The sequence below is a fragment of the Molothrus ater genome, chromosome 5 (genome assembly GCF_012460135.2).
Source record: "Molothrus ater isolate BHLD 08-10-18 breed brown headed cowbird chromosome 5, BPBGC_Mater_1.1, whole genome shotgun sequence".
Lineage (NCBI taxonomy): Eukaryota > Metazoa > Chordata > Aves > Passeriformes > Icteridae > Molothrus > Molothrus ater.
This window is the reverse complement of record NC_050482.2, coordinates 25,953,131-25,976,600: the sequence shown is the minus strand read 5'-3', so window position 1 is coordinate 25,976,600 and position 23,470 is coordinate 25,953,131. Positions and strand designations below refer to the sequence as shown.

Sequence of the window (23,470 nt, the reverse complement as noted above, 5' to 3'; positions counted from 1 at the left end):
TTACTCCCTGGGTACAGGCAGAGCGGTAGGTGCCCTGTAAGAGGTGATGTGGACATACAGAGAAAGTGTTAATGGTAATAACTTGAAACCTGTAATTCTTTGAAAACCATTGAAAACTTGAGAACTTTCAAAAATTGAAAGGAGTTTGTTTTGGCACAAAAGCTGTGAAGGAAGAAAACTGAAGTTTAGGAAGTGTCCAACCAATATGCTTTTCAGTAGTGCCATTTTGAGTGTGAAATTCTTAAGGAGTTCTCCTGTGTCCAGATGTGGAGGCTGTTTTGTAATGGACTGAAGGAAATGTGATCATATTACTGTATTTATTGAAGCTTGTATGAGACAGACTGTAGCAGAGATTTAAGTGAGCTAAAATAGATGAGGTATGTTTGTGTCTCTCTCCTCTCCTGTCCCTTCCCTTCTTCCTCTCTGAGCTTTCTCCTCCCTGCTCCTTCCTTCCCTTTCTTTTTTGCCAGCATGCAAAGACCATATTGGGGTAAGAATGTCAGAAGTCCTTTTAACATTTCTAGACAATATAATCAAATAGTTTTTTTTGCAACATCCCAAGTAAAATTACTGAATTCCATCAAGTTACTGAGTATTTCAATACTCCCTGTAGTGAAATACAAAGGCTTCTGTCTTGCCAGTGAATTCACTACAACAATTAGTGGGTCTTTTCCTGCTTATGTGCTTCAATTGTATTTCCTGCTAGGAAAAATAGGTAGTGCTTTCCTTCTTGTCCAGTATTTCCTTTAAGAGACACCTGAATATATGTAGCAATATTTTTTCACACATGTAATTCTTTATTTTGTGTTGCTCTCTTCATTGAGGACTCAAAGTAAATAGGAGTTTCAATATGTTTAGTAGAACATGCAGTACACTTTAATAATGCATATTTTCCCTTTTCAATATGGAATGGAGCACAATTAATGAAAAGTAAAAGATCTTTGGATAGGAAACTTTTTATGAAACAATATTGTATTATTTGTCCACATTCTGATTGTATTACATATCTGTCCTTTCTCTATGCTAATATTCAGAATAAATTTGTGTAATTTTCTGTATTGCCCTCAGTATGGAAGGGTTCTCTTGAACCATTAAGGTAAATTTTTTACTACCATAATTATAATGTCATATTTTTCTTTGCCATTCCTTTAACAATTATTTAAAATCATAGCTGGATTTAATTTACATAACCCTATTTTTATTGCCAGAAGTTCTGTAGCAGTTTGAATGAACCTGTGAGGAAGAAGTACATCCTGAACCTTGACACTGATTTCTCTGAAGTCAAAAACAGTCATAATTAGAAGTAGATCTAATCTAAGTAGATCTAAAATCTAATTTTTAGATTCATAAATGTTACTTTCCTTCAAAGTATGTTAAATTTTATACTAGATTCCTTTCAAATATGGATTTAGGAAATTCTGGTGTGGTTGCCAGCTTTTCATGTAGAGACATTGGTTTTCCAGTAGATTGTCCTCTGGTCTTCATATAAGGCATACATATTTTTATGCATAGGGCTTAATGTTACTCCTTAATGTCTTTGTATGAGTAAAACTAAGAAGGGTTTATCCAACACTTATATTCAGCCTAATCTGATCATGTTAAAAATAAGTATGCCTGCTTTTTGAGAAGTCTCATTTTTATAGAGTTAAAACTGAATATAACACATTACTTTTTAAATGTTCTTACTGATCCCATTATTTTTTCTGTGCATTTTACAAATAGGATGTGATGTTTTGAGTATGCTTCAGGCTTCAGTAGTTTGTATAATGTTCTATTTTCTGCAGCAAAAGCATGTCAAGGTGATCTCTGTGGGTGGTTAATATTTTCTGGAGTTTATTCTTCAACCATGAAAATATGCAAAACTGAAGAGCTTGATGGTATGTCATATGTTCAGGTATAATATATATATATATATATATATATATATATATATATATATATATATATATATATTTAAATTTTATCATCATTAAAAATAACAGAGAAAACCCTACAAGTGTAGTAGCAAATACTGTTTGTTTATGGATAAATGCAGCATTTGTCACTCCTGACTTGTGTTTGTGGTTATGCTGGTGAGCAGTTCTTGCAATAGTTTAAATTGTAGGGTAAGAGTGTTGTATAAATTGAATATTTTAAAACATAATGCTCAAGATCGCAGGAAATCATAGAATATGGGAAATGTAAAAATTACAGAATGTTTGCATTTTAGCAGAAATTGTCTTGATTTGTTTGACAGGTTTTAGTTGTTCTTTTTTCTGTGTTTTCAAATATAAGCACTTTTAAAAACAATTATAGAAAGCAACAATAACATCTCTATAAAAGAAATGTATGAATATTGTAAAAGTATTTCAATAGGGAAGGATTATTATAAATCTGATTGTTAAAGAACTGAAACAGGTAAAAGTTGAATGTAAGTACTGCTCACTATGCTTTTAGTATTGTTACATAGTAACAAGAAAAACTGGAAGGGAAAATATCAAATATATCCATATAAATAAAATGCAATTGATTTATAAAAAGATGATGTCTAAAAAGATAATGAGGATTTCAATTAAATACATCTTTTTTTTTTTCTTTCAAGACTAAAGCGAACATATAAGGAAATTAACTCTTACTAAGAAATAATGATGTGCATTTTGATTGCTGGCTGATACCATGTTTTATTATTGCTTCTGTCTTTCTTCTGGTTTTGTTTACTTAAGCCTCTGTCTCTGGGAAGTTGTGTTTCTGCTGTCTGTATAGCACATAGGAAAAGTGGTTCTTTAGTTTTAAATGGGCACTCTCTCATATGTGCCTTACTAAGATTATCTTCTCTGATACAATGTAATGATCCAAAATGTATCTGCAGCAGAGATATTTTCACATTTCCCTTGCCATTCTTGGCAGTTTGATTTACCTCAGTAAAAGGCATCAAAAAACACATTTGGAGTGACTCCAAACTCAGGGTCTTGGTTGTTGATGAGAAATTTGTTCTTTTGGAGCTTGAGCAATGTATAGGATCTGTGATTCTCTTAGCGCACACCTCAGGGCATCAAAAGGAATACCTTACTAACGTTCTCCAGCAAGAAGCGAAGCAAAGCAAAGCAAGATCTTTACTGGGCCAGAAGAGTTAATTGGGCTCTAAAATAGCTGCAAATACATCAAAACCAGAGACTATGTTCAACTTTCTGGTGCCTATCTATGAGAACGTGGCCTTTTTAAGGAAACAGTTCTCAGAACCAGTAAGAGGAAGCTGAGGAAGACATCCACCTTTATTTTCTTTTTTTTTTGGGAGAGGTCATTCTCTGCACAGCCCTTTGACTTCTCAAGGCTGCAGGACAACTAGTGCTACAACTACTGTTTAGATATCTAGTGTATCTTAAAATAGGTTAATACTAATTGTTCTTTTCTCATTCCTTCTTCATACCATAGGCAGAATAGGAAATTTGCTTTGCTCCTGCCTACCCAGCAGTTCTAGTGATACAACTCTAGGAAGAGTTGGAAGAGGTGTTTGTAGTCTTATGTTGCTAATCCCATAATGACAATAGTCCTTGCTCCTTACACATATTTACCTTTCATAGAATCATAGCTCTTACTGCTACTCTTTGGTCTGCCATGGGGAAAAGTTGTTGTAATAACACAGGGAATGCTACAGGGGTCCACAAAAGAAATACCTTCATGTAAAACAGCAAAAGATGTTGGTGTTACAGAAAATGTTACAGTTGGGCTGTGTTCCTAGGTGTGGCCAGGTGATCTGTGCCTGGTGGGAGGCAGCAGCCGCTTGACTCCCCATGGCTGAAATGGATAGTTGATCTTTCTCTGTTACTGAAGTTGATAAACATATTTTAAAAAGAAGCCAAGTTTTGCTTTCAACAGGAATTTGATAATTCCATCTAGTTTGAGTTACTTTATTAATTTTTAATTTTTAATAATAAAAATATTAATATTTTTAATATTAAATAACATCTGGTGTACTGGTGTTGTCATATTTTGTTAGCCATGATGACAATTTTTATAGTTAGCGGTTTCATTTTTGTGAGAAGATTGCAGATACCTGTTACTGAGAGGAGCCCCATCCTGCTCTCTCTGATAGTGGTGAATTTCTCCTGCTCCCCAATCCCATCTACATGTCCTGGGGGTAAAGGTCTCATTGAACACTCATCCTGAGTTCCTGTTGGAGTGCACTTCCCTGAAGGCACATGTAGAATATTCTGGTGGAAAACATGTTTTCAAAAATTCTAATTACACTAGATTAGTTGCTTCTCTTTGTGTTACAGCAACTGTATTATTTCTTCTAACGTACAGTAAGTTGGTTTGTTGCATCATCTCCATATATCTTTCAGTTGCCTCCTGTTCAGAGAGAGGTTCCATAATACATCTGATGATGATGGGTACTTCAATGATCAGCAAAATATTTCTGTCATGAACAGCATGATGGCAGCTGCAGATTTTTCTCAGTATATTATTTGATTGCTTTTCTAATTGCAGAATTGTAATGGCAGTTAGAAATGGAAAACGTTGTGAGTCATAACTGCAAAACTCATCTCAGAAATTCCTGTTTGCAAACATTTCTGACTTGTGTAAAATTTGGGTGCATAAACATGCTTTAGAATTCAGTAAATATGATTTACACTAAAGTTACTGATCTGTGAATGGCAATGAGTAGTCCATTAGCTGTATTTGCCATCCAAGGTTTTTATACTATTTGCAGCTGGTGGGTATTTCTATTCCATCAAAGCAGTGATGATAAAGTAGGGTGAAGAAATATGAAAAAAGTAGAAAATATATATTCCACTTGGATGAAATTTTTTAGGGAAGGGTGTTAAATAATTGTTTATACCTGATATCTATGGAAATTTTGGAATTGATAACTTAGCTGTTAAATGAAACAGCAGTACTGTACTTTCTCTTCCACCTAAATTACTCAAACAATTCAGGTCCTCTGTTGCTTTGTTATTTTCTTCACATATAACATATAGGTGTAGAACACTAAATTTAAACTTTTGTTGGAATTAACAGTTAATAACAGCCAAAGTCCTTCTATTTTGCATTCTGGTGATTGAAAGAAAAGAAGCAGAATTCGCCATTGGAATTTGGTCAGAGTTTATTGACTTCAGCAATGAAAGAGATGAAAATATCTTGCAAATATATATGTGTTTTGCTGTGTGTCAGCGAACTCTGTTCCAATACCTGTCTGGCCCATGAAAAAGCAAAGTTGGAATTATCAAATAAATTTGTGTGTTTGCTTTTCAATTATTAATAATTAGTATTAGCATGTATTTTATATTAATTTGTTTGGCTAAAGTTTTAATAAATCATATGGAGAGTTTGGCAGCAGGAAGGTGGTTTATAAATTCATTCTAAAAGGGAATGAGATGCAAAAAGAGCAAGGTAAGTATGGAATTCCATGGCTAAACATTAGAAGAGCTTCCAAATGTAAGGATTTACTTGACCAGATTTAGATGTTGCTATAATTGCCCACTACTGAAGCCGTGCAAAAAGAATGTAAAACGTGGCGATGGTAGCCCAGTAGCTTTATACTTGACAGGGTGGGCTTTATTATGTGTCCTGCAAATCTGAGATAACCTGAGAGGTCATCTGTCAGATATGACACAGGAGACCTGCACCCTTCTGAAGTGACAGCTGCCGACCAGATGGGATTACCTTGGACACTCTGTGGCAACTCACTAGAGCCTGACATGTTGAGGAGTTAGCAAGAGAAGAGATTTTTTATTCTTTGCAATATAAGACTCATAGAAAGTACTTTGAATAAATGAGGGGGCAGATATTGTTTGTTTATCTCAGGCAAAGAGTTTTATTACAATCAGTAGAGTCAATAGAATGCTGAGTCAGAGAAGTTGAAAAATTCCCAGTTTTATATTTATTTCTCCTAATAGCATATCTACTGAAAAGTGTGCAGTCAGGGTGGAGTCACAGATATGACAGCATTGAATGAATTCCAGCTGTAGAATCCATAAATAAAGGAATTTCAAAAGTGCTCAGTTCTGGTTTTAAATCTGTTCTGCTGAAATCAATGGGAATTTTGCTATTGAAGGGTAGCCTAGTTACATCAGTCCTGAGCTGCCCTGAAATTTTTTTCCATGTAGTCACATTTCTGAAAGGACCTCTTACAGTATAGTGTTTAATGGTAACATCACATGAAATTAAATTTATTTTTTGTATTTCACTGAAAAGTTTCAATTGCTTTAAACCAAGGACAGCTTAAATTTCCCCCAGGCAATACACAACACAAGGCCTTTCTAAGACTGCTGGCAGGCAGTTTTCAAAAGGGTCCTTTTTGTATTATAGTTCAGGGCAGCAGGATCATTTTTAAATAAATGCTTCTTGACATCAGTAATCCATGACTTTAATCTCTTTTACTTTACCTTTGACACCAACATATTTGTGCTTGTTTTCACACACATTTTAACAATTCCACTGTTTATTCTTTCATTATTCCCATTATTTTTTGTCTTCTTCTCCTTCATCTGTGTTTCGTTAGTTTTTCCTCTCTTCTGCTTTCATTACTTAACTCTTCAGCTGCTTGTGTTTATCCTGTTAATCAATGCACAAGACTCAGGAAAAGAGACAGGTGGAAAAGCTACTGCGGAGTAACCTCTGAAGTGCGTGTGCTGTGGTGTGACAGATCATCTGGGGCCATTCAATATCAACTTACTTGATCTTTTTAATTTACTGGAATTATACATTTTTCCTTGTGCTTACATGGTCACATGTGCAGTCAGAGCTCTCCCAGTGTAGTTAAAATTTACAACCCACAACACCCAGAAGTGACACACTTCTCTGCCAGTTCTTTTACTTGTTCTTTTCTTCTTTTCCCCTTCCACCAGCACGTATCCTGGATTGCACAGCTTGCTCCTACTGTCCTCTTGCTTATGGCACTTGACTTCTGTTACCATTTATCATGTTTTCCTTTCAGTTTGAACAGACATATTTCCCATTTCATTTGCTAAATTTGCTTGTGGAGCAAGAAAAGTCTGTTTCTTTTACTAAAAGGGCTTATTGTACGTATCAATTGTTTGTTGCAATGGGATTAAAATAAATTCTGTGTAACCTAGTCTTTTTTGGAGAAAAGTTTCAGCAATTGTGGCAATATTTGAGTTCATTACAGAAACAAGTCGTGAACATGTAATTTCTGACCTGTTTGATTTGGAAGTTTCAAAAATCTTTTTTCTTGGGATGCTGTTATATACATTGTAGTACAGGAAACACTTTTGAATCATGTTACATTGTGGACCATATATATCTCAGTGGAAAATTTTATGCTAAATTGCATTTTCTTAATTTCACAGTTTAGGGCTATCAGTTTCTAGAATAAATGCATTAAGTTTTCACAATGTTATAGTACATGAACGTCCTTCAAAGCATTAACAAAATGTCCAGTGCTGTGATTCTGTGGGGTCAGTAGGTCAGTGTTGGGCTGGCTGTAGCCAGCTGCTTGCATGTTTTCCTCTTCAATAGGACAGGAGGGAGAAAATAGGATGGCAAAAAGTCCATGGGTTATGATTAAGACATGGGAAATTGCTTACCAGTTACTGTTACAGGCAAAACAGGTCTGACCTAGGAAAAATTGATCCAATTTATTTCCAATTAAAATATATTTTGGTAGTGAGAAATAATGAAAGCATCACTTTCTTCAGGCAGCACCAGGTCACCTTCCTGCTCACTGACCTTCACTGGTGTTCTCAGGCTGTTTCTCACACTTTCCTCCACCAATCCTCTGCCTGTGTGTTGGTTTTGCCCTTTCCTAAACCTCTTCTAGCTGAGGCACTCGGCTGTGGTGGGTGGCTTGGAGTGGCTGGAAGCAGCCATGTCTCTGACAGAAATTTCCACAGGATACTATAAAGTCAATTGTCTTAAATTAAAATTTGTTGACTTTGCATTAGCCAAAGCAATTGAAATTCCCAGCAAAAGTAATGACATGGTATCTTTTTGAAGTAAAGTTCTTATCTGCCAGGACTGTCTTACCCTATGCATTTCAATCATCCCTCTTTAAAAGAAAATATATGTTAATATTTTGGAAAGAAAAGCTACGTAATTTAGCTTATCAATATTTTACTGTATTTATTTTATATTGAGTTTGTATGCCTGAAGCTGTTTGTAAGAGGGTAATTTTATTCATGTGAAATTGATGGGTTGAAGAAAGTCACAAGATAAGCATAAAAATAATAAATGTCCAAGATAATTTACTGCTTTTAAAATATAAAAGCTATCTACATTCCCATTATGTTTTGATTTGTATGTGTCAGATAGAAGTTTTATGTTTCATGAGCAATGAGTACATCATACAGTGCAGGAGGCTGTTAAGAGAATTTTGTCATTTATTATGAAAGTTAATGCAGAAATGAGAACTAGTATAAATGCCTAAATTAACCTGAACCCATAATTTGTTAGAAAACTGCTGGGTTTTTTCAATCTGGTAAAGGGATTGCACTCATTTGTAGACCCTTCATAGTTTTAGAGTGGTTTGGCTGGAAGGGACCTTGAAGATCCTCTAGTTCCAGCCCGCTGCCATTGACAGGGACACCTATCCCTAGACCAAGTTGCTTTGAATATTTCCTGGAATAGGGCAGCCACAAATTCTCTGGGCAGCCTGATCCAGCGTCTCATCCCTCTTGCAGTAAAGAGTTTCTTCCTTATTTGTAATGTAAATCTGCCTTGTTTCAGTTTCAAGCCATTGCCTCTTGACCTGTCACTACATAACCCTTGTTAAAAGTCCCTCTTCAGCTTTGCTTCTTTATGAACAAACACACTTTATTATCTTAGGAAATGAAATATTTGATCCCTCTTTCTTTGGCTTTTACCATTTGGTTTAAATCACTAGGGTAAGGTGTTTTGCTTCTTTAACAGTATTGTCCAAAAGGTAATTAAAAAATAATTGTAGAAGATACCTATATATTTAGTGTGAGATCAAGTACAGAATCCTACTGAGTGTGAAGAGTTGTATTGAAGTTCTGCAGGTATGTGAGGTGGTTTCCAAAATTTGCAGGCAGCATCTGGATCCTGCATACATTCAAATTTCATAGAATCATAGAATGATAACAAGATTGTCCAACTACCATTCAGCACTAGCACTGTAACCCCTTAACCACTAAACCACATCACCCAGTGCCAGACCCAAATGTCTCTCCAGGTATGAGGATTCAAGAACCTCCCTGGGCAACTTACTCCAGTGCCTGACCATCCCAACAGCTGCCTGAAATGAGGTTGTGGCCACGTGGGGATCAGCCTCTTCACCCAGGCAAGCAGCAACAGGACTAGGGGAAGTTGCCTCAAGCTGCACCAGGAGAGGTTCAGGTTGGACATCAGGAGGAATTTTTTCATGCAAAGGATGTCCAGGATTTGTAATGAGAAGGGAAGTGATGAGGGACTCACCATCCCTGGAGGTGTTCAGGAAATGACCGGACATAGCACTTGGTGCTATGGTTTAGTTGTCACGGTGGTTTAGTTGGCACAGTAGTGTTTGGACAAAAGTTGGACATGGTGATCTTGGAGATCTCTTCTAACCTTAATAATGATTCTATGATATCCTTCTGGGAAATACTGCAAACTGTAATTTATTCTTATTCCTAATATTCTCTCTTTTAAATTCTTAATTTTTAAATTTTTAGGGACCTATCTTTTTTTTTTTTTATCCCATGTTGCTTAGTTTCTTTTAGAGACTTTGGGTAAGAAAGCTTTTAAAATGATTTTTGGAAATACGTGACTTACAAGGGGATCTCCATTGTCCATGTTCTCAGTAACTTCTCAAAAAAACTGAGATAATCCAAAGCGTGTCTTCCATTTACATACTGGAATGTTCATTCCTAAAAAACATGTCATTTATATTGACATGCACATAAACTTTATTGTAGTCTGTAGAAAGTTGTCTAGTGTGCACTCCATGTGTACTGATCTGGAGCTTTCTGGAGCTTCTCTAGATTTTTTAGGATTGATTTCATATTTGCCACCTTTGTTAGATTTTAAGGCATTTTGAAGCAGGCATTTTTCTATTGTAAGTTCAGGAGTTTCATACTCAAGTCCCTTTAGAGTTGTTGATGGGATGGATACACTCCAGTCTAATAATAACCTGTTAGAGCTCAGTTTGTCTTTTTTTCTCCTGGTCTCTAATTTCACTTCAGTTTAAGACAGATCCTCTCATGTATTCTCTGAGGAGGATGTCTGGCCTAGGAACTTCTCCAGTCTTCTCTGGTGTGGATAAACCCCCAGTTTTTTAGTGGCTCCTGCTTTCTGCCAGCCTCAGCAGAAGCCCCTTGATGGGTGTCTGTGGGAGGCTCCTCACCAAGCCTGATTCTGACCCGAGCCTTAGCCATCTCCACTGAGCGTGCTGTGGGCTGGGGCTGCCCCCAGCTGCTCCTTGGGCTGCTCTTCTCCCTGGCCAAGGGCAGCAAGGTCCTGCTCTGACCATGGACAGCCCCCACAGCCTTCTGGCCTTGCTCTTCTCCCTGGCCAAGGGCAGCAAGGTCCTGCTCTGACCATGGACAGCCCCCACACCTTCTGGCCTTGCTCTTCTCCCTGGCCAAGGGCAGCAAGGTCCTGCTCTGACCATGGACAGCCCCCACAGCTTCTGGCCTCCAGCCTGTAGGGAGCTGCTGGTCCTGCAGGCCTCTGACCCTGGACTGTGTTTTATGTTTAAGCCTTCGAAGATTACAATCCTTTCTGTTTTCCTTACTTGGACACAACTTGAAGCTTTTACAAGAATGCTCTTTTTTCTTTCTAATAGCCTCCTTCATCCCATTTGTTCATGACAGCTCCCTTCTCTGGATTTTTTCAGTCTTTTTTGGTAGGTTGTATGCATTTCTTTTGAGCTTGCAAAAGTGTCTTTAATCAGTCTCTGTGCCACCTGTAAAAATGTGACTTTTGCAGCCGATTCTTTTTTCTTCCTTATAACAAGCTTACTCATTTTTATTCAGTGACCCTCTTTGAAATGGTGGTAGAGTTTTTTGGCTTTTGTTGCCCCTTCAAGGGCATACATTCTAATCTACATCAAAGCAGTTATTGACTGTGGCTAGAAGTTTACTTTGAGTCATACCCTGATATGTGATGTGCTTGTACAGGACAGGCAGAAATATCCAACAGCCTAATATTTATCTGCCCCACTTCTAGGGACATTTTTCAGTGTTTTTTCAGCTTTCCAGGTGTCTTTGGGGGTTTGGTCCAGAGCATGGCTTATATTTATAGCCTATGTCTTTCTTGATGTCATCTGCCTTGGCCAGTGCTGAAAGGGAGTCACTGGGTTGTTGAACATGAGTGGACTGTTAACTGCCAGATGGATCTGGTAACCATGAGCACTCATTCTCTAATGAGTAAAAAGAAACCAAAAAAGAATCCTTGAGCTTGCCTGTGGAGGGATAGAATGTAAGAAAATAAAGATAGTGCGGAATGTAGTCTCACACCTGAGGAGTTGCAGCTGCACTAATCACCAAAGATTAGGAACAGGCCTGCCCTTAACAGGCCACAGCTGTGTCCAATGAGATGAGGAGTCCTACAAAAGGGTGGGGTTAGCTAGGGGAGCTCGAGTTTGTTGGCTGAGTTGTGGAGAAGGAGTGAGCGCCGTGAGGAGAGGTCCATGAGAAATCACTGAAGGTATAGGAGCTTTGCAATAAGATGGCAACACTTGCCCAGTAATCTGAAGTGGTCCATATCAAAATACAGCATAGCTGAAGACTTGCTGTGCCTGCAAGGAGGACTGGCCTATGTGTAAAAGTTTTCCTTCTGCAGACCAATTTAGCTCTGAATAAGAAATCAAGAAGCAATGATGGAGATGTGTGATTGGAATCTTCTGGAGAGACCTATCACTCAGCTCACCAGGCAGGGTCTCTGAGAAGAAATTGAGGACATGATTCTGTTCCAATTATGTTCTTTACAAAGGACACAATTAATGAAGTAATGTAAAATTTTGGGTTTAGGACAGGGGCCTCTGCAAGGATCCAGTCATCTTCCAGACATTTAGTTTGTGACAATTATCTGTAACTAACTGTGGTGCTCATATCAGTATTGAAGCAACTTCCTAAGCAATGTAAGCAGTTCTTGAGGTGCCCAAACTGAGGATGTGTTAGGGCTGTGGAAGCCTCAAGGAAGCTCTATGCTGATGAGGGGGTTACCTGCTGTTCAGCCAAAGAAGAAAACATACACTTTGAGTTGCTGCAAACAGTCAGTTAATGGAGATGACAGCAATTGGTGAGACAATTTATGTCTTTATTTTTATAGTGACATTTTTGGCAGGAGATTGAAGCTGCACAGGCAGATTATCTTGGAACTTTTTGTTTGCTTGTTTTGTGTTTGTGTTTTTTTTTTTTTTTTTCTTCACCTCTTCATTTTTCTTTCTACACAGTTTGGCTTATTTATCATAATGTTTTGGTCTGTTTTCTTGTGGTCTTTAGGAGCTCAAGGAGTGTGTGCGTGTTAGGTTTCCTGTTCTGTGTTGTTTGTAGGTGTGGACTTCACCCAGTTTATTGTTTCTTTTTCTCCCTGACACTTGTAACTCTTTAATTATCTATGTTTGTTGTTGGTTTTGTTGAATTTTCAATATATTTATTTAGACAAGATTTTTGTTGGTGGGAAAGAAACAGGAGGATCTAGACTTCCACATGTAGATCCAGAATGATGGTATCATTGGACTAAACTGCTAAATGGCAGAAAAACTAGAAAGTTGGGATTTAGGGATGGATGGATGCAAGCTCAGGCAGAAAATAGGGCTGAGGGTTGCCCTTTATATGTAGGAACAGTTGGAATGTATGGGACTCATGTGTGAAAGTTTTGATTCAATAGAAGGCAAAAGATTTTCAGTAGAAAGATGATTATGCGATGGAAATGGTTGCCTAGGGAAGGAATCACCTTTCTTGAAACTTTGGAGATGCATCTGTGTAATGTACAAAGTGACCCAGTCTGAATTCAGATGCTTTATGCAGCTGTGACTCGTCAACCACTGTGTGAGTGGGAGAGTCTGTGATATGGTGCATCATGGCAGGAGGGTCAGGTGATTTCAACATTGTGTGAGCAGGTCATAAATCTATACATATGTCTCCTTAAAGGAACAAACTATATATGTTAGACAACTCAGGATGATCACCCTATATGTGCACCTTTGAGATACTACTTTCTAAAGTTGTTCTACATTCCTATCTGATAGCATTTCTGAATCCCTTCCAATCACATGACAGGAGAAAAAGGGAGAAACACATCCTAATTCTGTAAGTAATTCACAAGACTGCAGTGCCATTGTGTTAGTGGTATTGTAGAACAAACTATTTAGGAATAGTTAATTGCTTTCATATTTTTGTTTATATTCTTCTCCCCCAATTAGTGTGGACTGTTGCAGTTTCTTGTAATAAGAAAATTCAACAAATGGAAATTGGCTTTTCTCTGAGTTGTCTTAGAATAAATTATATGTTTTCAGAGAAAGACAGACATGCCTGAGGATAAAGTAAGGTATGGTATCTGTGCACACTGGATAGAAATCTCTATAAATATGATATTGGTATCATGCATACCTAAAAGATTACTATCAACACAGGTTATCTATCATGTAGGGGCAAGTCAAGCAAGTTAGACCTGCCTCAGGGATGGTTTAGCCTATATATCCAACTACTCAGACAATGTTGCTGTGGCTATTTTGGAAGAAAAGACTGAGGGATTATTTTTCCATCACTGCAGGCTTCCCATTCATTGGTATTGGCTCCATTTCCTCCACTGGGCTTTGATGGGTACAGGTGATTGGTGTCCTGTTAGTTTATATTAGGATAAGTAAGACCTAAGTGGAGCAACATCTCTCCCAGCCCTCTTCCCCAAGAGGAGTTTTATGCAACCTGTGCATCAGTTGCACAGTGGATGGAACACACTGGAAGTAGATGATGCATTTAGTCCATGTGGATATTTTTCTGTCACCAGGCAATTTCCAGGGCATTTAATATTAGATTTTTAATTATTTTTTGTAAATTTTATTAATATACTTGGTTTACTTCTTTGCACAGCTACATGTTTTATGGATTAATGGTGTATGGGTGTTTTGTATAGGAAATTCCATGTTGTAAAAGTTCAAGAATAATTTTTGTGATATAGAATATAATGTGAACCTTTATAAGTACATAGCATTGAAAAATTTGGAAAATACGTAGTTGGGGAAGCTTGACAGCTCAAGAATCATATAGGAATTGATTTATTTCTCTGTGCCACATGAAAAAATATATGCTTCTCCCAGCTCCACAGAACTTTTATTTGGACCCACTGATAATGTAAGCCAGCCTTCATTTGTCTAAGTAGTAATGTAAAATAGTATGTAAAAATTAGCTGATGAGATCATGGTAGTATGAAGGTCTTTTCATTGGTTCATTTAACTTTGGACTGATTACAAACATAGCTACTAATTAATTTTGTGTGTTCTTGTTAATTATAATGACATTCAGTAGTGCTCATCTGGTTATGAGCTTCTGAGTATTTTTCTATCACAGAAATGTGAATTCCTGGAATCAGGACAAAAGGAGGTGTCTCTTTACTATTTGCAGTTCTGCAGTTTATATAATATTCTTCAAAAATCGTATTTTTTGTAGTTTAAATTAATGTGTTGAAGTAGTTTAAATATAATTAAAATACACAGTCTGCTAGGTAAATTTACATGTTTTCATACTTTTAGAAGCTATACATTATAGATTGTAAGTGATGTATTTTCAAATAAATTTCAGGACCCATTGATGTAGTGCAATTTAAGACTTGTTCAGAAGTCCTACTATGTATTAGAGTTTTTTTTAATTGTGTGAGTCCTATATGATAGATAGTTGGAAGCTAAGGATACCAGTGAATGAATGTTTATGTCTTTAAAATACTAAACAGTCTCTTCAGCAAGTCATTTTTGCTTTAGTGAAACCAGTGGTGATTTTGGCTCAATCGATCTGATTGAAAAAAAGCATACCTAATATTAACAATAGATAGCCCTCAACCAGGTTCTAAAATTTTCTTGCATGCTTTGGTGAGTAGTGCTTCATCAGAATATTTTATACAGATACCCACTTCAATGCAGTTTAAACCATTTTTACTCTAGAAGAAATCTGAACAAGCAGGTCTTAGCTGAAATAGTGACACATCATGGCAACTTGATCTATCAAACAGGAGACCTGCTTAAGTGCTGTAGTGCACTTTGGTGGGATTATTTACATTTTAAAAAATACCAAAGACCACCATTAAGGCAGGATAAAGAATAAAACCATGTTGTCTCAAATCAAAATATTATCTTGGAGGCAGTGTACAAACATATAAAAGGTAAACTTATCCTAATGATTTGTGATCTAAATGTGGAATAAGAGGTGATGGCAGCAAGTAAATGAATGAGTTAAAGAAATAGCTTGCAGCACATGGGCGTTGTATTTATTTAAATCAAGTTTCTAAGGCTTCATCCAGGAATGAATTTGACTTTCATTTTAATTAAGTATTCTAGGGATTTCTGACACAACTATGACAATTAACATTCTGTCAGGATGCTTTTAAAGCTTCGATTAACAAGGTCTGTGAATTTGTAAATTTTTAAGGCTCAGATGGAATTGTTAGATGTTGGAGAATGGGAAGATATCTCCGTAAGCACTGTCAGTAGGGGATAGATAAACAGTTAAAGCTCTACCTGCTGGGGCCCAAGGGATGGAATCTTCTAGCTCAGGTGGAAGGTAGAGAAATGTTAGTGTTAGACTGGAATAACTGGAATGATTCAGATCCAGGTTTTAGGATGCTAACCAAAATCAAAACAAATCAAAATTTATAACAGAAGTAATATTATTTTTTAGGAGTCTTCTGCCTTTGTCAGGTAAACCACACTGAAATGTGGCATAAATGAAACAAGTCAATAAATAAGATTCTAAAGATGAAAATTTGCATAGTTAAAAAGAGAATTGGTAGGCAAGACCTGATATCTGTCTGTGACCTGTCACACCTACTTTGTGCCGTCCTCACCAATTTAAATATTTCTTATTGATTTCTGAAGAAGTATAGAAATCCAGAAATAGACCAAATAAAATTAAATTGAGATTAATGATTGTAGTTTTTTTTCATATTAAGACTAATTACCAAAAATACTACAATGAAAAATTTCTTCTGAAAAGGCTTTATCTCAACAAAATGGGTCATATTTTGGTACAGGATTTCATGTATAATAACTAACTGTCCTGGCTTTATTTCTGAGATGAAGCACTATGTGATGTTTGATATACTCCAAGCTAAGAGAACTGATGATTTGAAAGTATTTCAGTGTAATGGAGTATAGGAAAAAAAGAAATACAGAATATTTGCATTTGAGGCTTGCATATTGTCTGTCAACAAGATGTAATGTTGAAGAAGTAACTGTAATGTATATTTAGGTCTAGAATTCAGGTGCACAAGAAACTTCAAAGACAGAGGCATAGCTATTTAGAGGCAAAACTGCAACCTTTTAATGGGAAATAGGTCAGTGAGATGAATGCTTTTCACTTGGTTGGTTGGACATTTACATTGTGGATCCAGGGTGACCGCATGACCATCGAGCAGAGTTTCATTGACACATATTTTACTTTTCGAAAACTTTTAAGAATTGCCACCCACCTTCAACTCCTCATATTTGCCTTAGGTTCCTTACCTGTTTTTTAACATTTTCTTCTCTTTTTTGCTTTGTATTAAGCTCATAAGATATCCTTCTCATTTCCCAGTGCTGTCCTACTGTGCAGGGGTTTCATGTAGTGTTTATTTCTCCAGCCTGTCATTCTTTGCTCTCCCTTCTTCACTTGCTCTACTACAGAGGCTGCCAGGTAGCTTTCAGTTTTCTAGGAACTTCGACCTTCCCAGCAGGTTTTGTTACACTCTACAAACAAAGGAAGCAGTTAGAACTGCAGCTCTTTTAAATGTCCAAACATCTTGTAACAAAGTGTGTATTAATAATGCCAGTTGGAACACAGATTTTTTTTTTTCTTAAACTGTGGGAAAGAAGTCTTTTCTTTAAAAAATTTTACATTCATTTTACTCTTCAGCCTGCTTCTGTCTGACCTTGTCAGCAAGAGAGAATTGCCAAGAGGCACCATCGAGAGGCTGGTAGGATCTACTTCAGAGATAGCAGAGTTTCAGGCATTGAGTCCGTGTCTGTATTAGTAAACTAAACAATGCCTGAAAATATTTCCATGTCTCTGCCACAGTGAATGTCTTTGCAAACTAACATTGTTCCAGAAAATTCCCAGACATTATTGACCACCTCCATTAGACAATTTTATTATTATTTGACCACCTCCATTAGACAATTTTATGGAGCCCTTCTGTTTCAGAGCATATGTGACTATGCTACATAGGTGTAGGATTATTCTACATCCTACATAGATGGAGGATTATCTGTGCCAGTTGATTTCAGGAAAGAGAAAAGTGCTGAGGCATAGGTGTAATATAAATGTTCTACAGACCTGCGTGTTCTTTATTTCTTCTGCCTTGTCCAAACTTCTCTCTTCATTGCAGTCTTCCAGTCTCAGCTTCAAAGCTGGTTGGTTTTTTTTTTTCCCTTTTTGCTTGTCCTTTTGTCCTTCCTAGCACGCATACAGATTTAAATTTTATTGGCATGCTGTCTCCCAGCTTCTGTCCCTTCCTTCAGATGACCCTGTGGACTTACTGGTAGTGATATTGTGTGCAGTTCTCTGCCTGAAACAAACTACTTCAGGGAAGCCTTTGTTTTGTTTGCCCTTGGTTACTACAATAATAAAAATAGAATAAAAACACAGGACTTGAATTTGAGTGATGCCTTAGCTGTCTGCTGCATGGAAGAAACTTGGTGAACAATTATATTTCTTTGTGGACTACATTTAATCTTATTACTTGTTAAGAGAACAAATTAGAGGGAATGATTAAGCCAGATTCTATGTTGGTTTTGTTAAATGATTCTAAATAGCTGTAAACATTTCTCTGTTTTGTCAGGATTGTGGCACTAGAATTGATCTTGGACATCACTTCAGTTCAAGGTTGAAGTTAAAAGATCTTTTTGAGGCTTAGAAGAAGCAGGTGAGTACAAATCAATCATCACAAGTCAAAGAGAATTTTTTTTTGCAACTTTTGTCCCAGAATTGCAGTTCTTGCTTACCAATCCAAATTCAACTAGGTGGTGTCTGCCTTCCCTGATTCACTGAGATGTATGACTGCTTGTATTGGGACTAGGTAGCAGACAATATCTGATTCATTTAGCATTTCCCTACATACCTTTTCATGAAAATAGGTGAAACCATGGTTCTGTCACCAAGGTCTCTGGAACTCTGGAGTTTACTTACACTGTACGGTTTCATTACATCAGCTGTATTAGGAGCATGATAATTAGGCTAATTGGTTTTGAAAACTGTTTTAGACTGTATCTCTTGTGAAAAATCAAGTTTTAAAAGGCAAATACATTATAATAAATAGTGAAGAATTCCTGAGTTTGGATAGTCCTTGTTCTTGAAACTAGGATGATCTTTATTCCTTTGGTAACCAGGAATGCCATGATGTCAAGGACACAAGATCAAACCTTATTTCAGCTGCTGTGTGTGTTTACAGGCTGAACCTGCCTGGGACAGCACATTGTCAGTGGGTACAGTGCCACTGGAGCCTTGGCATGCCTGCACTGAATACCTTGCTTTGCTCCAGACCTTCACAGCTATCTTCAGTGCATCGTGTACAAGTGGTTATCAGGTCTTTTTCACTTAGACTGGAAAAGGAGATCCTGAAGAAGTTAGTGTAAGATGAGAGCTTAGCAAGGCAGTCACATTTATTTTGGGGTTTTCGTAATTGTTATTGCAACAAAAAAAAAAAATTGAGTGTTGCAGTTGTTCATATTCTACATTTCCTACCGAGGTATAACATTTTTTGAGAATATTCCCAGAATTTTTCAAATCCGAAGTTTTTAGGCAATATGTTAAAATATAAATTGCAAAATATGGTCAATTGGGCCTGATACTACATTTTTATGATACAGATGTCAACAGGGTACAACAAACTTGCCAAAATAGTAACCAGACCAAATTCTTCTGCGTACACCAGGAATTAGAAACAAATATGTAAATACAAATAATGTCATGTGTACCAACTGCTAAAGTATTACTAGATACTCTGATATACCCATATACTCCATAATATTGGTATATCCATCTTAATGTATTGATGCCTCTGGAAGGAAAGAAAATACAGCTGTTCCACAGGACTTAATGATGATGACAGTAATTAGTCCTGAAACTATGTTTATAACAAGTTTTTTTGAAGTTTTACCCTCTCTGAGGAAGAACAGCCCTTTTTGACCTAGTTCAAAGTAGGGTAAAAGAAAACTGTTCTGGTGTGTGTTTCACTGTGACTATCTTCACTGGGTAATAAGAAAGGAAAATTCCTTTATTCTGACTTAACTTCACCTTTTTCCAAGGAGTTAAGGCACTGGCTGGAAGGCTACAGTATGAATATGGTGAAGCCAGGAAAAGAAGAAAGGTTAGGTGTAGCAGTTTTCTAAGTCAAAGGATATACAGCATTATACAGGGAAACTGTAGATATTACTGCTATCATGTGCAAACCTTTACATGACTATATGTTAGTATGTAATAATATATTTATTTGCAAAACAGTGGGGTTTTCTTCATTATTCAGTAGAAAAAGAAAAGTGAGAAATATCAGATTCTTTGCTTTCTATGTAGCAATGGAAATATGGCTGGATTTCTGTGACATATTTATTTGTACTTGCCTAAATGGTGTAACTTGTGTGTAGTTATGTTAGATAGTTTTTTGATAGTGTCAGTATTTTAGAAAACTGATAGAAACTGGAGTTTGGTAGAAACTGTAGTTGAAATCTGTTGAGTCAGCAAGAGTGTTTTTGTTTTTAAAGGATATTTTCTCTGGAAGTTTACTATGTTCTGACAAATAATGGGCAAAATGCAGTGTAACTGAGTTGTGCAACTCTGGTATTTTGGCAGTATAATTTTATTGAATTCCAGTATGTCTGAAACGTAAAGCATATGAAAGAAAGTAACTGCTGTTCTGCTTCCTCCATTATTTTCTTCCATAATTTTAATATTCTATAAAAATGCTTTCTGTAAAGGAAGCCAAAATCTTTTTGGCCTTTTTAGTATTGGTCTCTATTTCTTGCAGTCCATGAAGGTGGAGAAGGAATGTTTTTGCAGTCAATGAGGAAACAGTAGTGAATTCTGAATGCTACTTCCTCAGTATGGTGTTTAGAATCAATAGGTTTTTTATGGCAGGATATGGTGTCTTTGAAATGATTGAAAACTGAGATTTAGTTATAAATGTAGTGACAGATATGCATAAAAATAAAATTGCAATTATGAATACATTTTTAATCAACAGGGAGAAGAAAATCTGGTTTTTAATCACTTAACTCTATAGGAGTAAGTTTTAGAAAAACTGAGACAGTGCTCAGAGAAATGTGAAAGCAAAGAAAACGTGTTCTATTTTCTGACTGATGACTCAAATAGACAGTATAGAGACTGTTAGTGATACATTTACATCTATGTTTTCTGAGTTACTTAGGCTTTGAAAAAAGCTAAATAAGTGCTGGTATTAATGATTATTAAATTGATCTAGCTCTTCAGTGTTGTCAGTTTGGAGAAGAGGTGACATTGTGCTCATTCCAGTTTATTTCTAGTACTACAGGAAACAAACTTGAAACATCACATCTCATGTACATGTATATGCATGCATTTGGATACTATGAAATATTTAGTCTATATGCATATGTTTATTTTGTAGAGGGCAAACATAATTATACTGCTAGATTAGTACAGAAGACTATCTCATGAAGGTATCTAAGGACTCATTGCTGGTGACCGTGTTGGTGACCAACATGTGACAGATACGATGTTTTCCACTGCCTGCATAATGGACTGGCATTAACTTTGTTCATAAGGAAATCTAAACCCTTCACACGTCTGCTCAGAAGGCAAAGGAGTTTTAATACTTGTCTAAGTGAATGAAAGGAGGGTATACAGCATAATGCTGGAAGGGAAGGATGGTATCTGGTTTGCAAGAAGTAATTAGATGGGGTTTGATGGGCTTTGTCTTTAATATGGTTTCTAACAGGAAGCATCTGAAACATAAACAGTATTTTATGCTTTAATTGAATTGTATTAGAACAGTGACCTTATTTTAGAATTTTGAATTATCTTTTCAGGGTGATTTTGAGTAGCTATAAATTGGTGACTGGGGGGAACCTGAAGTCAACTTTTGTCAAAAAGTAGTGCACATTGATAGAATTGAATTTGACCTGGAAATATGAGGCAGTAAGTTTTTACTATGATTATACATAATGTCAAACTATGGATTTAAACTGGCCAGCTTTTCAATTCAACTAAACAATAAGTACAGTCTTAATGGTCTGGTTTGCTGGGAAGAGCACTGTTGAAATAATCTTGTTTTTCACAGCCCATATAAAACATGAACTTGCATCAGTTATTACAAAGTTTGTGCTTTGGGAGGTATTTTTGTGACATCTAGGAGTGATGCTCCACATTTGTTGGAATTATTTGCTAATGATGCTGTCTTGAAAAAGGAGTTATTGCTTAAATATATTGACCGTTCTGTGGTTTCTAGCACAGAAATTTTAAGGGAAAGATACTTGAAACCTGATGTGTTTTTTCAGCTGTATGAAATGAGGAGAAAATGGTGTGCATCTTAATTTTATGTTTCTTTTTCCTATGTGACATGAATGGGAGAGGTGAGAACTCTTAATTTTTAACTGAGCTGAATTCAGGTTTCTAAATGTGGCCTGCTTGAGAACAGAGGACCATTACTGTAGTTGTCATGTAAAATGAAGTTGGAGTCTGAATCTCCTTTTTAGCTGTCAGCTTTATTAAGGAGCTACTGGTGTGTTGAACTAGGCACACACATTATATAAGCGGTGTGTGGTGGTGTCTGGGGGGAATTTTCTCTCTCTCCACTGCTGCTTTATTAGGTCCTGCTCACTCACTCTCTGTTGCCCTGCCTCACTGCAGCTTTCTGGCTGCAGCTCACAGCACTGGAGGTCTAATGTAGATTGACGCCTTTGCCAGAGGACTGATTGAAACTTGTGTCTCAGAGTTGCTAATGCTCACTCAACCATTTTATTGAAGATAAAGTAAATAAAATAGATTGCCATATGAGAATTCTCTGAAATCAAATGGAATAATTTGACAGGTTTAAGCCCATGAAAAAGCCTGAGCATTGAAACAGATGGGAATACTTTTTATGCACAATATACCAGGAAAAGGTGTCTACTGGCTTGCTGTTACACTGTTAATGGCTTTTACCAAAATTATAATTGTTGAAAATATCACTTCCATTGGTGTCTAAATTGTTACTTCTCTAAAACAGAGAGATTATTTTTAATATAAAAGTAATGGATATACTGATTTTAGTTTCGTATTGCTTCTGATAATTTGAGTGGTGATAGATAACTAGTCTCTTAAAATGTAATTTAAATAAATAAGAGTGAGTTTAGTATTTGAGAAAGTAATTCTGTGAAATGCAGAATAGGTTGTTACTTTATAGATTTTTAGTAATCATTAAGTGACGTAATTTTGAATATTACAGATAAAGTTGCTAAAAAAAGCCCAAACATTTCTAAAAGTATAGCAATACAATACACAAGAACTATGAGGTGCTAAAGTTATTGTGACAAACTGCTCAGTATAATGGTCAACAAGTCCCAAATATTCTTCTCAACGTTTTTATTTTATAAAGAATTTCTGTGCATGAGCATTGTAGTATGTCTCTGCTATTTTCAGAAAGAAGACAATACATAATAATATGTGACTCAAGACACAATAGATGACATATGACTCTTTTTTTATCTGGATGAAAATGAGTATTGGTCTTTTTAGTCACACTAGTGGACTCCTTCTTACTAGTTGGGCCACTTCTTCCAGAAAGCAAGACACACCTGTGTTTTAGTTTAGTATAATAAATTATGTCAAACTCAGAGTTAATTAAGGAAATAAATACAAAAGAAGTTGAAAATATCAGCAAAGCTGGCAGATGCAGACTTGGTTTACCACTTGAAAACACAGTCATTTAAATATCCAATACTAATTTTTCTTTTTTCTCTATGTTTAAACAAAATCTGTTCTTTTTTAGAGAGGAGAGAGATGTTATGTATCAATTTTATTTCATTTTTTAAATTGAAGAAATGGATTGTAAAAGATTGTGCTATTTCTACTTTAAGGTGGGATACTAGTGAGATTTCATGAATATTGGGTAAGGAATAAATGATGAATGAGCTATTTGAGAATGTCCTGCAGGAGTGAGTTGACAGACTAGGAAAACATAGTAAGGGTAGATTTCCAGGTTAAATGTTAGCCAGAATACACAGCTAGTTGTGCTGATGTATGCAGTGGCAGGGATGGTATTGGTCAAAATCATATTTTCAGTAAGACTGTGAATAAACCCAAGAAGCATGAATGATACTGTGGGAACTCAGCACATCACTCCGGGTGTCCAGAGTTACCGAGAGAACCCTTGGGGGGCTCGGAAATCCTGGGAT

At 36.4% G+C, this 23,470-nt stretch overlaps 1 protein-coding gene across 1 annotated transcript in view; it reads left to right on the top strand.

The window, feature by feature from the left end:
* Positions 1-23,470, top strand: part of FOXP2 (forkhead box P2) — a 405,297-nt gene that overhangs the window by 101,400 nt on the left and 280,427 nt on the right. Inside the window, exon 3 of the mRNA XM_036400898.2 lies at positions 17,905-17,988. The gene's annotated coding sequence lies outside the window, so the exon portion shown is untranslated. The remainder of the gene's footprint in view (positions 1-17,904; positions 17,989-23,470) is intronic.